Source organism: Hippichthys cyanospilos, chromosome 8, assembly GCF_059441005.1.
Source record: "Hippichthys cyanospilos isolate Australia breed blue-spotted pipefish chromosome 8, RoL_Hcya_1.0, whole genome shotgun sequence".
Classification (NCBI taxonomy): domain Eukaryota; kingdom Metazoa; phylum Chordata; class Actinopteri; order Syngnathiformes; family Syngnathidae; genus Hippichthys; species Hippichthys cyanospilos.
In genome coordinates this window covers 14,262,501-14,279,066 of record NC_142376.1, presented here as the reverse complement: position 1 = coordinate 14,279,066, position 16,566 = coordinate 14,262,501, and the positions used below count along the sequence as shown (strand labels likewise).

Sequence of the window (16,566 nt, the reverse complement as noted above, 5' to 3'; positions counted from 1 at the left end):
CCAGCAAAGCTGGTTGTACTGGTGATGACCTATTCCGGTCTAAATTGTTTTGGGGGGTTTTCAGCAGGGGAGAGTTTTGCAGCACAACTACAGTATTTTTGGATAGCTATAGATGAGGATAAGCAAGCAGCATAGCATGGCACCTGACTGTAGTTTGCACACAAGCTAGGCTTAATTGCATCACCTTACATCACACATGCAAAAAATATGAATAAAATATGATAAGTGAATCAGGATATTCCGCATTACGGCTTTCAATTTTACCAGCTTCATGTGACATCTACTTCTCTATATTATAGCAAAGCTTTCACAAGTACCAGTGCACGTTGTATTTGAAGGTTTCGGTTAGCACAGGAAGTGACATAGTGTTATTTCACAGCGCTGTGACATCCTCTTTGTGCGTGCACCTTTCACTGCGTCTTTTCATGCGTTGGTGACAGAAGCACGTCTGACTTAGAACATCTCATGTGGGTGGATCCAGTTCCTGTCACTGATACCATGAAAGTAATAGCAGCTCATAACAAAACCCCATTCAAAGACCAAAAGCGGGACACGGTCAGACAGGCTTCACTTTGGCATCTTTCCCACAATGCGGCTCTTATAAATCCTGTTGGGTGTGCCTTTGGTAATAACTGGTGGGAACCAGAGTGATGCAACTGGGTTTTAATTCATGACAGTACACATTGGGAGGGTTTAGCCGTGAATGCCTGCAGCTTTATAAATAAATCATCCCCACTGAGTGAAGTGCAAACCTCCAACAATAAAAGAGTTTTTCCTCCCTGACGGGTGAGTCATCGTTCAGAGGAAAATAGACCAACATTCTGTGCTGTCATGCCTTTAGCCATCAATATCGCCAATAAGAAAAGCTGCCTGACAATAGCGCTAATTGATGAGGATTATGCAGCAGAAAGGAGGAAGCCACGGTGATGTGATTCATTATGACCATCTGTGCAAGTACGCTGCTTTCTCACAATAATGCGTATATGAGCACAACTAGAGTACCGAGAGACATACCAGATTGTTTTTTTTTTTTTTTTTTTCCGGGCCACAACTCTAGTTATGATCCTTGCAGGGCCGTCATGACTGTGAAATCATATGTATGTATTATTGCCTCGTCATATTACACAGAGCCTAGGCTTAGTGTTGACAGTAACTGCATCACTCAATATCAGTCTTTGGCATGTGATCAAAGCAGGAGCCTCCATTTCTGCCCTGACCCCGTCCCACATTTTCTTCGTCTGACAAATCGGTCTTGCCGTTTTCATTGCTGGATTCCAAATCCCTAGCTCTTTCTGGCTCGAATAAATATCCATGTTGGCCGATTTCCTCTTGACTTTTGTCAGAATCGCTGTTTTTGCAAAAACAACAACAATCTGGCATATAACTCGGTAGGACAGGGCATGGCCTTGTCAACAACTTGACATCATATCCGTTCCCAAAATGTCCGTTCTTTAAAACTAACTGCGATCTGTTTTGGCAAATACAAAACACAAAAATTGGAACACCAGTTATTTAACAAACTTGACAATATTGTTTCCTTTACCCATCCATCCATCCATTTTCTATAGCCGCTTATCCCCACAAGGGTCGCAGGCACCTATCTCAGCTGGCTTCGGGCAGTAGGCGGGGGACACCCTGAACTGGTTGCCAGCCAATCGCAGGGCACACAGAGAGGAACAAGCATTCAGACACCCAATCATCCCGAAGGACAATTTAGTATGGCCAATTCACCTGTCCTGCATGTTTTTGGGGAGTGGGACGAAGCCGGAGTGCCTGGAGAGAACCCACGCGGGCTCAGGGAGAACATGCAAACTCCACACAGGAAGGCCGGAGCCAGGTGGATTTGAACTGGGACCTTTGAACTGTGAGGCGGACGTGCTAATCACTGTGCCACGAGTCGCCCTCCTTTACCCATCAGTACCTCAATTTAGGATCTCCGGAGGCACACTCAAACTCATTCAGTCCCAGATATTGTATCTATACGTCTTTACGGAATACAGAAATTCAGTCAATTGTTTTGATTTAAAAGTGCAAGTGCATTGAACCGAATTGTTGGAAGTAAATCGAGAATGTGGGATAGATATTTGAATCGTCTTATTTGAGAGATATAGCTCAGAAGGAAATGGCACATTTGCAGTACTGACAAGTCCATTTAAATATATGTAAAACAACAACAAAGTGGTTGCATCAGTCCTTCTCGAACAGAGCTGTAGCATATCCAATCGTAATCCCGCTGAGTTCAACCGAGAATAGAATCATTCCACTTTAAAAATCACACCATCCATTTATTTATGTATTTATTTAATACCGCATGCATGGAAAACTCATAAAATTGTCTTTCAGAGAGATTCACTACGCCAATGTTTACATAGGTTTGGTTTATACTAAATATTAAACAATTGTGAAATAATTTACTGTATGTCATTACTATATAAACTGGCAGTGGTAAATGGTCATGGAATAATGTATTAAAATATTCTGGAAACAATAATTAAAATAAAACTATTTAAGAATCATTATGGACTGACCCATGAAGTCTTTCTGAACAATGTTCATATTTAATGTTAGTGTATCAATATTGTGTCAAAAGATACATTAGCACATAACTATATCAACACTTCATTTCAAATAATTTGATTTAGAAAGGACATCTCTGATATTAGTAAAGGTGTTCATGCTGTTCTGCCAAAGCCAAAGAATCGTGCAAATGATTTTGTAAATGCTACTTCAAAATAAAAAAAGAAAGAAAAAAAAAACGATTACAACTACATTTACTAAAGTACCCTTCAAAATGATCTAATCTGAGACTACCCCACCCCTCACACTTTCTGTGCAATTCAAATGACAAGCTAATAACATTTATCAGTAATCCCGGCACAAAGGAGTGACAAAAGGCACCAGTATACCAAATCGAGCTCTGCTTTCTTCGAGAAGGAATTAATTAAATATTTAAATCTAAGTGCGGGAGAAATATATTCCTTAGGACCCCTGACCTCAGTTCTCTTGTTTTAATCATCATCAAGGTTTAATCTAGATTCATTACCGCAGACTGTTCCTGTGTGGATATTTGGCAGAGAAGAGGGATGGTCATGGGGCTAGTAGACTGTAGAAGTGAAATCAACATGCGAACCCAAAATATCCCCAGTTCAGAGAGAGGCATGTGTGGACACAGGTTCTTTAAAGGGGAAATTACATTGTTCATAAGGTTTTCCGATTTCTCATCCAGTCAAAGCCAAAAAATCCCTTTAACTTCAAAGTCAACCTGAAGGGAAGTTCAAGTTGAAGCACTGGAAGAAGATCTGATGCTTTTGAACGTGCTCGAGTCCCTTTTGTGCTTTGCGGAATAAGGAAGGGCATTAATTAAGATGCATGGGAACGTATACACTCACGCCTCCTCAGAAGTTGTTCACATCTACAAGTGAAGACATAACACCAAGGCCATCTTTGACAATCGTCTCTACAGAGTCACAGCATTCTGGCAACATTAGCCGACAGGCGCCAGATATACATCCGTGTTAAATGCTCCAAGCAACCCACGAACACCTGGGACTGCACCAACCAGATCCACACTGTGTGAGTTTATTCTAGCTTTCAGGATGCCTGTTCTTTTTGGGGTCGGTTTCAGTTAGAAATACGATGATGAAGTCTGGTTATTTCAGGATGTTACACAATAGCGGTGAACAACAGTCACATCCAACCACGAACTGTTAGCTCCCTGTAAAATACAGATGTGCCCTGATATGAAGGCAAGGTCAAAATGAAAAAAAGAAAAAAAATAGTGCTGAGATAAAATATATAGATTGATTGAAAAGTACTTCATTATCAAAAAATATTTATTTATTTATTTGTTTTATTTAATTCCTATTTCTGTGTTTGTTCTTTGATGTATTGCAGTCCTCTGGACCATTAGGTGCATCATATTATTAAGTGGAATATCAATGAATACTGTTTCTTTTCCTAAACATTTTACCATAGACAAGGCGCACCAGGTTATAAAGCGTATTAACTGTAGGAAGCATTGGCCATGTTTACATGCAGTGAAAAACCAAGTACTGGCAATATTCAGGTTTTTAAATGCCATGTAAACTATCTAAAAAACCCAAACAAACTCATATTCGGGGTTTTAAAAACCTGAATTAGGACCGATGAGTTACCGCTTTTCTAACCGGAATATGTGTTTCATGTGATCATGGACATTTGGGTTACTGCCTTTGAACAGGTCACTGGTTTGTATTCTGCGCATGGTCCAAGCACAGGAAATCTAGGTCTTTTTGAAACAAAATGTCTAAAACTACATCAGCATTGCATTGTTACTTGGCAATGTACATTGATTTCTCTCTGGAGCAAACAAAAAGGGAGAATCTCAAATGCAACAAAGAGCCACACTTTTGGTGCGAGGAGGAAAACGTTTAATACAGTGGTGAGTGACATCAATATAATGAGTTTTATTGACAGTAGAAATTAAGTGTATTTGCATCATAACGACACACGTCCTTTCAATGTGGGTAACACAATTACCATAACATGTAAATAAAGCATGTAAACAGAAATATTCCGAGCATTTCAGAAACCCAAATTTTGTCGTACAGTAATCCGCCCTTAACCCGAATATTCACTCTATGTAAACCAACCATTGTATGTTAACTTTATTCTAAGTGGACCATATTTTCATTTGAGCGATTTAATACTATTAGCCACATTGTGGCAGGAATACAAAATATCAGGTGCAACCTTTCCATACCCTTTTCATGGGTGTTACTTCATGGGTGTTACTGCGTGAATTGAAGGAATGCAGCGTCCAGAGGAAAAATAGTTTGACTAGTCAATCTAGTAACCAGTGTGTTAATACTATGGCTAATGCTAAATGCTATCTTGGGTGACAGCTCACCATTATAGAGTGCAACCTATTTCACTCTGTCCAAGCAGCGACTGGAAGCCATAAAGCATTATTGTATTTTCATCAAAATCATAAGAATTTCAAAACAGGGAGATACTCTTAGATAATTTTGTTAAAGTAATAATGAAAAGACAATGGCAGATGGTTATGCGTGAGCCTCCCTTGGTATAGCGCTCTTACCAGAAGAGCCACTAACATCTGATGACACTTGAAGCAACATGAGGCGTATGAATCACGCCCGCCCTGATGTGGCCCAGAGCTGCATCTGGTTGGTCTCATCTGGTGCACAGCGTTCCCGCTGCTGCCAGGTAAAGCACTCCAAGTGTAGGTGATACAAATATCATTTGCTTTGGCTTTCTCCTTCAATTTCCATAACACAGAATCCACCCACCCGTCCTTCTTCGCTGAGTCTTGGAGAAGCCAGCTTTATCAGCGGGTGTAATTTCATGAGAGCCGTCATCAAAGGCAATTCCCCGGTTTCCATGGAAACAGCCCACTTTAGGGGTGGTGGATCGGAGGAGGCGTGAATTGAATACCGCAAGTTACTATGGAGACTGGAATGACAACTTATATAAGAATTCAGTGTGAGTCTAGCGCGTCGAGCCACGTTCTGCCACATAATTAATGTTCAGAGTGTTTGCTCGCTGCTGTTGAAAATTACAACAATGTGGCAGGCGATGACGCTAGCCGGTCCGCACCATCACAGTCAAGGTCAGGCTAATTTCCCCACCAATTAAGTCTGGCTTATGCAATGAACAGCTGTCAAATGCCATCGCCAAGGTGACACATCAGACGGGCAAAAATAGCTACTTGCGGACCCTTTGTCTCCATTGTCTCACATGCTTGTTCATGTTTACGCTAAAGAATACCACCCAACATTCCAGTAGATGACCTTTGTGTTTTTTCTGAACAAAAGCAGGAAGAACCCACTTGAATGCAGACCCTCACCCAAAGGTAGGAAGACTATGGACTGCGCATGAGCACAATAAATTCCTGACATACAACCGTTTCTAACAAAACATCTTTTTTTTTGTTTTAAATTAAGTACGTTCTGTGCATAATACAGCTCCGAACCATCGGTGGTAGTAGTCACGATTCCTGATTGTGGGATATCAAAACGTAAACAATGCATGCCGTTATATTTTTTGCTCTCGATGACCTACGATGCAAGCAAACCCTCACGCTCTTGATACAGTATTGTTCAATGATGATATGAATCCTACCTGGGATATCCAGTTACGTTCCCTTGTCTTCCCATAGAGTAGCTTTCCTCACTTTGTCGACATATTCTTACGGTAATAATCACACAATTACGATCTCTCTTGCACCATCGTGACAAAGACATCTTGTCGCTCTTCCGTCCAGACAGACATTGAACGTTGACAATGTGCAAACTGAGTGACAATGTCAAGACTTCGCTTAGTTTATCTGCATTCGTCACTTACTGTTGCCCTGTGCGCTGATTCATTAGCTATCAGCCAATAAAGTGATCCAATGCCCGCAGAAACATTCCCTGACACCCCACCAACAGCACTGTCCGAACAATTGTGTTTTTTGTTTGTTTGTCTTCTTTGTTTTTAACTCATCAGTAAGCGCATAGCATAACCCAGCCTCTTCCCGACTTCTGACGCCGAATTGTTGTGTCCAGGCCCTAATGCAACTTGTATCAACTGCTTAGCTACCACAACTGTCCATCCAGAATGAATATATCTTGTCTTCGCGCTTAGTTTAAGGACAAGTTTTCCCTATATATGTGCACGAAAAACAGATTGTACAGTATAGGAAATGGTATGTAAGAGAGGAAGTCATTTTGTATATTAACCATGGACACACACACACACACCAAAAACTAATGGCTTCCCACACCGCAGTGCAGAGCGCTTGGACTCCAAAGGAAAGCAGGTAGAGATGATGTCCATCTTAATTGAAGTGAACAGAATGTATTACCTCTGATTTATGCGCTCATCTCATCATACTGTATATTCCGCCACCTGAACGGCGCCTTTTAAGTCTTGATTACAATAAGGTTCTCTGGTGTCACTTTCATCTCCGGTGCATGCGACTACTGCTGTGCCGCAGCTGCTCTGACAGACCACCAAATAAGGCTGAGAAGAGTCTTGAGAGTGAGCAATCACATGCTGGATGCAAAAATAGCTTCTTGCCAGAGAAACAAATTTGAACACATGGTAAACAGTTACAACAGGCATGTGATTGTTTGGATAACCTGTGTGACTAAACCAACAAGCCTTTAACCCATTTCCTTCGGCTCACATGATATCACATCTCTACATGGTACCATATCAAAACTAAAACTATCACCAAACATTGCCACGTTGTGACCTCAAGGACACGGCGTAAATGTTACCGCATGCATAATGACATTTGTCCAATACCCACGGATTTTGTGCTTCGTATTCTTTTCATCTGATGTATACATTTTTTTTTTTCCTTCAAAACAAGGATGTAAGCCTGGTTGAGCTCAATACCACGTGTTCTAACCATGTGGGGCCTACACAACCGCTTTTGAGACTGTTAGAAGTTGGGCGGTAGAAACACTCTGGTGAGGAAACCACAACATGACGAATGTTGTACTACTAAAAATGTCACACTCGTTTGAAACGAGCAGCAAGACTCATTCAGCCAGTGCAATATAAGGACTTCCTCTTTTTAACTGGGAGCTTACACAAGCAGGCAGCATTTCACTTCACCCAAAATTCAAAATGAAGCACATTTTCCATGTCAGGAAAACAAAAACGACCTGAACATTATGGGTATGAGCTCGGTGGTTTTGCAGCATCAACTGCTCTGACTTGTTTTTGTTTTCTGTTTCCAGATGAGATTTCTTCATTGTAACCACACTCAGGATGTTTAGTCAATGAGCGCAAACCACAGATAATTAGGCCACATTTCCACCGTTTCTGTCCATGCATTTTCTCTTGAGACGTGCCTGCATTTAGGGTCAAAGGGAAATACACCCTGGATTGGTTCCAGGCAAACCCAGGGCAATTATTTATCTTTCCATTACGTCAACCTTCAAAAAAATTACCAACAATTAAAAAAAAAAAAAAAAAACATTGTTGGCACACCCTAGTTTAAAAAAAAAAAAAAGCAATAATAAAGAGACATGACCTTCATAACGTTAAAACACTTTCACTCTCATCACTAAAGCACTTTCCCTAAATAAAAGGGTTTCTGTAAACCGTGGCAAAGGTTTGCTCTACTTCTCTTATTCAATTAGTTTCTCCTGCTGTTCAGTTAAATAGCACAATGCAATCATTGCCCTCTCCTAATCAAAGCATAATGCTTTATGAAACACAAAGCCAACAAGCAGTTTCCTTCCAAAGTTTGTAGCTGCAAAGGGGAAAATAATTACATGACCATCATCGACATGCTCATTGCCTCCACTCTGATTAGATACATTTACATTACTGTGAAGCCTTTAAAGTTAAACGCATGTGAAGAAATACAATTTGGAATTTGACCCAAATTTTACCTGACTGTTTTAATTTGAATCTACAAAAAAAAGCAAAACATGCCATTGTCTGTCATTTAGCCTAAATAAAATTGTAATTACTCGAGGGCCACTGCCCTGCTTGTTTTTGATTTTTCCTTGTCCGATCACACCGATTCAAATGATAAACTCATCAACAAGCTCAGCAGAAGCCCGATAACAATCCTGGTCATTTGAACCCGGTGTCATGGAGTACGGAGATATCAAATATCATGCAGAATAGCGGCACATGAGGACTGGGTTCGTACACCCCTGCACCAGGAATTTATAATAAAAACAATGAATAAAAAAACTGAGCATGGCAGTAACTATGCGTGGCAGCTCATACTGTATGATTATTTTTCATGCTGCTTCGGAAACTGGTTCATCATGTTCCGTGTGTATCATTGAAAAGTTTTAGTCAGGAACCAAGGACAGACTTTTGTCTGAGTGAGCTCATGGTGTTTAAGCATTTTACTCACAGCGCAGTGCTCAACAGAAGTACAAAAGTAACCAATGGTGGCTATCCTGCTCCACAATTGAGGGAATTATGATTATATTGTAAAAACTAGGGATGTTCGAGAACCAGTGTGCAGAAGGATTATTGTACTTAGATTGTGGCTGCTTGGGAATACTGCATCAACTAGAAGATTATATTGCCATCCATCAGACAAAGTTTGTGGAAGCAGAAGCTTTTTCTTTCTTTTTCCTCTCTTTGTCATTAATGATGGTCGTTTTCCCCATCTAGTTTTCCGTGCTGCATATTCGAATCTGTCTTGGAACAATCAATGGCCTTGAAAGTACTGTAATTTATGTCAAATTCTTTACCTGGACTATTTTGTTTGGAACCACTACGCAACGGGTACCGGATAAAGTGGGCAGGGTAAATTAGAGCCTGATAGATTTTTACTGCTAGATCACTACTCGAGTAGTGTAGGGTAGATAATGTCGGTGTAGCTGGGGCTAAAGGTTTGCCCACATGCTTGCAAACCAGTTGTCTGTTTTGATGGTCTTAACCTGTGTGGATTGTGATCTAACTACAATAGGTCTCACTTATACAGTATAGCTTCACAAGTGTATTTGTGATGCAACAACATGAAATAGGTTTATAGGAATATGAATGCTCAATCATTAATGTTATAGGAAGTAATGGGGGTGGCCCTAAAACTCACGTTTGCTAAGAGCCCCATAGGGCTTGGGCCTACCCTCCGTGGAACCCTCTTCTACCAGACGCCGAAGAAGGTCTGTCCAAAATGATTTCTACTCTTATCTTGCCTTGTCCGCCCACAAGTGGCAATGTGTGTGTGACTCCGTGGTCTTAACGGATTTCAACTTGGAAGTGTGTAAATGTGACAATTGATGGGAAGATGCTCAGCCGGGAGTAAGGTCACAGTGACAGAACAGCCTACCTCATGTTGCCAATCTACTTTTGTGCCACAGAGCTCTAATCTAAGATTTACTGCCATTAGTGTTGACCTTTTTATGTCTGTGAGACTATTACTCGCCCAGACATTATGACATTGGCATTCATCATTCGCAAGACTGATACATTGCTGTTTTTACAGTGGATGGTAAAAAGTTTTTGCCATTAAGAGTCCAAAAATATTTGTTTACAGTTGCTACAGGTTTAATGGTAGTAAAGCATGCTGTGGGCTGAGAGTAGCTTGAACCTGGCTGACTAGAATAACTATTGCATGCGACTATAATAGCATGGACAGATGGCAGGAGGGGAAAGCCGTCTGACTGCGGACAGGGACATGCTCTACTAAGTGAGCTAAGTGAGAAGAATGCGTTGTGACACCCCTCCGGGGCACCTTGTGAACAGCGTGACAGCGGCATGAAAGCGTCAACATGCCAGTTTTCACAGTGAACTCCTCTTCTGTTCAGGCCTGCCAAGGCTTCCGACACTTCGTTTTGACTTCTACACTACAGCAAAGACTCACAATGACGTTGCTTGAAGTTCTGCTGCAATATTCCACCATGGAAAAAAACGCGGGTTTTTTTTCTGTCTACAAGTGAAATAATAACACATCCCTGCATAAAGGATGAGCAGTCGTCATGTTTGAATTTGTTCCATCACATGTTGGCAGCCACTGTGCCAGAGATGTTGCATCATTTTTATTCATGTGAGCACACAATTATGGTTGTATTGTGGTGCAGCAGGAAAATTAGTTAAGTGTGGAGCTGAAAACATCTCTAATTGTATAATTGCATTGTAATTTCAGTCAACAGAAGCTTTCATAGGATAACCCCAAGATCCTTGTTTTGGCAAAGAGACATTTTTCACACGGAAACTGGCATACCGGTTCACAAACTAAGTGTGCCACATAGATTTCTAAAGCAGAAGTCTTTGGTGTTACTATCCACATTTCAATTATGTTCTTTACAGTGTACCTTTCAATTGCTAAATCCTGTGCAGGCTTGTGTTTCCACCACAGAGTGTTGGCAGAATGTGACTTATTAATTGACTAATTAATTGACTGAGTAGATCTGCACGGTGTAGAAATTATGGCACAAACATGGCATATATTTTAAGTTACGGTATTTTTAAAGTTGACTTAACCAACTTGGTTGACTTTTTCGCCACGGTCTTTGTTCGCAGTAGAAACAATTGTTTTTCTGCTCACAAAATCTTTTCAATGAACCACCTAATTGGTCCACTGAATACACTGACCATCAGTGCCACACAAGATCAAATGACAACAGAAATGTCCTGATACTTTATACCAGAAGGTGCTGTTTTTTTGATGTTCCGCTGTGTGTTAGCTCTGAGAACTTCTGTCATGCCTTCTATGCAATCAGACCAATAGCGTGTAAACACCTCCAGCCATAATCAGAATATCAGTCTGGAGCAAGAAGGGTAAATAATTTATGCAATGTCTTTTGAATTTGCTTATTTCACCAAGCAAAAAAAATAAAAAAAACAAAACTTTCTTGTCTTCAATGCCTGTGGCCAAATACTTAGCTTGCCTGGCACTGCTGCGTTCAACTTCTAAAGCAATGATGCATGGCTCAGGGAAATATTTGTATTTATTTTTTTATTTTTTTGCCAAACCATCACATAAGATTCGACACACGAAAAACAAACTTGAGAAACTCTGCATGAACTCCTCTAGCGCTTTTAAAACTGAGGCGAGACATCAAAGCCATTTTAGAATGACTAAAAATATTGATATCTCTGAGGCAAGAAACACGGAATTTGCATGTGTGTGTGGCATTTTGTAGTCTGAAGATCACACAGTTTTGTAGGTGGGGAATGAGGCTGGCTGCTGATGCGTGCTGGCAACACTTTGCCTGCTATTACGCATGTTTATCCAGGCATGCAGACAGAAAGCAGCTCTACAAGGCTGGGAAAGGGAGCAAAATCTACATTACCCATGGTGCATCCCTGTTACAATGCCACCGCAAAATTGGCTCTTCATTTGAAAGAAAAAAAAGTACTGTTCCGGTGACGGCACTAAAAGACAATAACAAGTACACCTTTCCACATACACCATGTTCCAGGATGAGTCCACGACTTGTTACAGCTTCTTGATCTTTTATATCTTGTCTATCAATAGTGGGTAGTTTACATATTAGTCAATACTGTGATGTTTTGCAATCCTTTCTACATTGAAACATTCGAACTACAACTGTAGGTCTTGGTACTCTTTCAAAGGTTGAAGTGTGGGAGACTTCCTTTGACAGTCGCTATACTCGAGTATGAGAGCCACCTGAGATTGCGTCAGTATTTTCCAGTTGACTCCAAAAAACAATCCATCCTTCCATCCTTCCATCCATCCATCCATCCATCCATCCATCCATCCATCCATCCATCCATACATCCATACATACATCCAACCATACATCCATCCATACATACATACATTCATACATCCATTTAAGCATTCTGTATATTTGCTTATTTTTTTCACAATTTTATCCTACCTTCTAAGCGGGCTACCCCTTAGACTGATGACATGTCAACCAGTTATTCACACACATATCCGCACCTATGAGGAACATAACTTGTATCCTATTGCATACTGGGAAGGACAAGGTAGTTGATAAAGTACTGTAAAATCTATTCACTCTACCGGCTAAATAGGGACAACAATGAACAATTTGTGTCATGTCTTCTCAGGGTTATCTATTTGTTACAGTAGTCATAAAAACATTCTTTCCAATCTCCATTTCTTGTACAGTTAGGGACAAATGTCACTGGACTCTGCTGTTATTAGCCTTTTCATGTTCTAGTACTGTTGATTCTATCGTACCTTGAGTTTCGTTCAGAGAACCGACAAGGCTGGATTAGTGGATCAGCAGGAACGACTCTGCAAGAATCCAGCTTTTTTGCAGAGTGGTGTCAAAACAACAAGGAGGCGTGAACATGAGTTCGGTTTCGGTAGAGGAGCAATTTTCTCTAATGATATTCTTGTTTGGAAATGAGTGAAATGTTTTGGGGGCAAACCATTTTTTTAAACATTTTGTTGAGACAAGATGGTATTCAGTGTTTTGTTTTGCAAAAACAATGCAACAAAGTAGAGTTGAGCATCAGCCCCTGGCGTGACTCTGACTGGGGTGAAATCAACACTCGGCAGGCCCCGCTTGCCTGGTTGCTAAGCTACCAGCCTCAACAATTGATGTTTGGGGGAGGATTTTGTCAAATGTCAAACATAAGTGTTCCCTCGCCTTTCTGACATCCTGTCTAAACCTGATGCGTCTCCCAGGAGGGCAACGCACATTCAAATTCACGCCCACGTCCACAGCAAGTGTTTGTGAGTAACAGTTCCTCTCTTTTTTTCTTTCTTTCTTGACTCAGATGCTGCTGTGCTCGCTTATCTACAAGCGCCACCATACCTGAGTGTCATTGGCAAGTCCTTATCTTCCTCTCTACATGATCTACAGCACCTGCTGCCTGTCACTGATAGATGTAGCCAATAGTAAATCCAGCCAGGCTGTCCACATCAGTGCCAAAACGCTACACGATTCTGCAGGATTACATGTTGTGGAAAGCAAATCAATGATAAGTCTCGGTTTCCATCATGAAAAATGTTAAGGGGGATACTTACTGTACGTGCAGCATAAAGATCCGCCATATTTTCCCTACTGGTCCTGTCGATTCATGCAAGAGCTTGTCAGAAAATAAACGTGCAGTGTCTGCAATCTTACATGCGCAGTTTTATATTAGCGGTCAAAAGGTACCGTAAATAGAGTGTCACTGTCATATTGTCAGCCGCTCACACACTGGATGCACATTGTCATTGCTGCTTTGGTGTGTGTCTGCTAGTCAACAAGAAAACATGGTGGCCCCAGCACCAATTTGTCAACTCGCCTGAATCGCTCTTAAAATGGTGTCATTATCACAGCGGGAGCAAGATAACCTGACGTTTCCAAGCTTACCTTGGGCCACACAGTCACTGTCGCAGCCGTAAACGCATTACAGACCACTCAAACTGCAGCATGTGCGCATGGCTCATAGGGCTCGGGGCTGAATGGCCTGTTGTACTGACCTGGGATCAGCAGCGACGGCTACACCAGGGTCAACACAGATTAGCGACAGAGTGCCCTCAAAGCTACGAAGTCCGAATTAGTTCTTTCATGCATCTATTTTCTATTATGCTCGTCCTCACTGGGGTCACGGCTGACCTGGAGTCTATCCCAGCAGACTTGGACTGCTTGCATGCCAGCGGCAGAGAATTAGTTCTTTTGACTTTGACAAATCAATGCAGTGAAGCTTAATACAAGGATAAAACTCAAATATTGACGTCCCCCCCTTAACTAATCCCATTAGGATGGTAGGCCTACTGTATGGTCCTGTTTCACTGCATGGTACTCGCCTCGCTTCTTTTTAGCTATTTCAAGCAGTAAAGGTCAAATATTTTGTCTTCACTTGAATATTCTTGTGTACAACTAACAGATACAGAAACACATTCTTCCACATTCAGTCCACTGAAAATGACATCATACATGCTCAAGGCTTGTGTAAGCTAAGCAAGTAGAACATGTGTATTTTAAAGATATTAACTGTAAATAAGGAGATAAGGTCCAAATAATACAATTTCAATTTTTTTCAGTCATTGTGGATGATTATTATGTTAATCATTTTTTAATCATATTAAACCCCAATAAATACTTTAAAGTCAGATTTGAAATAGTTGCTGTTTAAAGTGTTCATACCACAATAATGAACATTCATAGCATGTGCATAACTTGCATAACTTTAATTAAGAAGCTCATAACGACTGTAAACACTTCTTATAAACCACTTATGCAGCATCCTGCCACTTGTGTCACACTTCAATTTCACAATTGATGTCATTTTTCAATCATCGATTCTCAAAGTGACAAATTTATTGAATTAACTAGATTCTAAGTGTAAATTACACATAATTTAGTAAGAAATTGTGGAAAAAATATTAATCTTTTTTTTTTGTACCGTGAAATGGCTGAATAAATGTAGTTTCCCATTAAAAACAACTCTGTTTGCATGCAGAAAGAGGTGTTAATGGAGAATTGACACTGGGCATCCAACTTGGTTGAAAGCTTTCTTTTGTAGAAAGGGCATTTGCTTCAGATAGAGGGTGCATCAAGATTGAGAATTTACCGTACACATCAAGGATTCCTGCATGTACTAAATTGTCCTTAGGTGTTATTGGGTGCGTGAGTGGTTGTTCGTCTCTGTGTGCCCTGCGATTGGCTTGCAACCAGTTCAGGGTGTCCCCCGCCTACTTCCTGAAGCCAACTGAGTTAGGCGCCGGCAAGCCTGCGACCCCTGTGAGGATAAGCAGCTCTAGAAAATGGATGCATGGATGGATGGATGGATGGATCAAGAACTCCACCCTCTAACATTCACACTTCAAACAAGTTTTATCGGGGTCTTAAGAAATATAATTTGAGGATCTAGAATTCTTTGGTTATCGAGATATAAACCATTTTTGGTGTTGTTTTTGGAACTAATTCCCTAGCATAGTGAAGCTACTCATTATTAGGATGTTTTTTTTTTGTCATCTTTACAAAGGCGAGGCTGTATTTCTGGAGGGCACCCTACGGTTCACGACGAGGGAAGTGTGGCGAAGCTGTGTGTATGTGTGTGTGTGGGGGGGTGCTGTTGATGTGCGTCTGAATGAAGCAGCATGGGAGAGGAGGACGGATTGGGAGGGGGGTGAATATCGTGTCAGGCTTTTTAGTTGAGAGTCTTCTTGTGTTGATGAATAATTGAGCTGTAGTCAAGCGGGGAGCCATTTCATGAGCCGCTCTGTCTCCAAGTTAAAATTAGACAATTCTCTCCATACAGACAGTTTCTTTGAGATGTTACTGTCTCACAGCATCGCTCCTCTCTCTACAGCAGCCCACTTGTGCCTCTCACTGCAATAAGCCTCAGTCAATATGAGGAGAGAAATAAACATGCTTGGCAGACAAGTCAGAGTGCGGCACTCGCTATCTGTGTGGTCTCGTTTTATCTTGGGTAAAACAAAACAATGTAACGATTTTTTACTTCAAGTAGCCTTCACTTTAATGAGACGCCAAAGGCGCCCCTCTGCAGTAATAAATGAGTAAAAAAAAAAAAAAAAGTTGTCTGTCTACCTGTCAACAGCAGCTCACCCCGTGGGCTTTCTTGTCTTTGCCTGGCCTCCTAGCACCAGCGGCCCATCTCATTCTGTCCCTCCATGCCACCAAAGAGCCGGAAAAGTAGGACACAGAAAGCTCGCCGCATGCTCGCCAACATCAAGAGAAAAGTTATGGCACGAAAACACACATTTTTATGACAGCACACTAAAGAGTCCATCAGCCTTGTATCGGCTCTTATCTGTGGGCAGCCAGCTGTGGGGCATTCAGTGACTCTTCAAAGCCTTCGTTTCTTCAGGCTATCTGAGCTTGCATTGTTACTCTTTTAATTAGAATTGCCTCTTGCCTGCTCACCGAGATCCACCCAGCCCGAACATCAAAGCTCCTCTCTGAATAATGATGTATTTGTATAGCACGCCTCAGGTACTGCCGCAATCCACGACCCCCCCAGATCCTCCTTGCTTACCTCTTTGTGCCACTCTCATGCCCAATTTACTCATATTTACGTGTTCGACACAACCTTTTGCTGTATTCGGTCAAGGAGGTGATACGGAGTTTTATGTTTGTGCACTCTTGTATGATTTTGTTAACTTGCCAGCTACTGCAACAACAGTGTTTTAAATATGTTTTC

General features: G+C 41.2%; 1 long non-coding RNA gene across 2 annotated transcripts in view; it reads left to right on the top strand.

Moving 5' to 3' along the window:
• The window catches only part of LOC148420261 (uncharacterized), a 46,151-nt gene that overhangs the window by 19,431 nt on the left and 10,154 nt on the right, over positions 1 to 16,566 (top strand). Inside the window, exon 3 of one of the 2 annotated variants that reach the window (XR_015866469.1) lies at positions 13,189 to 13,239. This is a non-coding gene — a long non-coding RNA (uncharacterized LOC148420261). Of the gene's footprint in view, positions 1 to 13,188; positions 13,538 to 16,566 lie in introns of those variants that run through there. The other variant, XR_015866468.1, reaches the window with a different exon arrangement.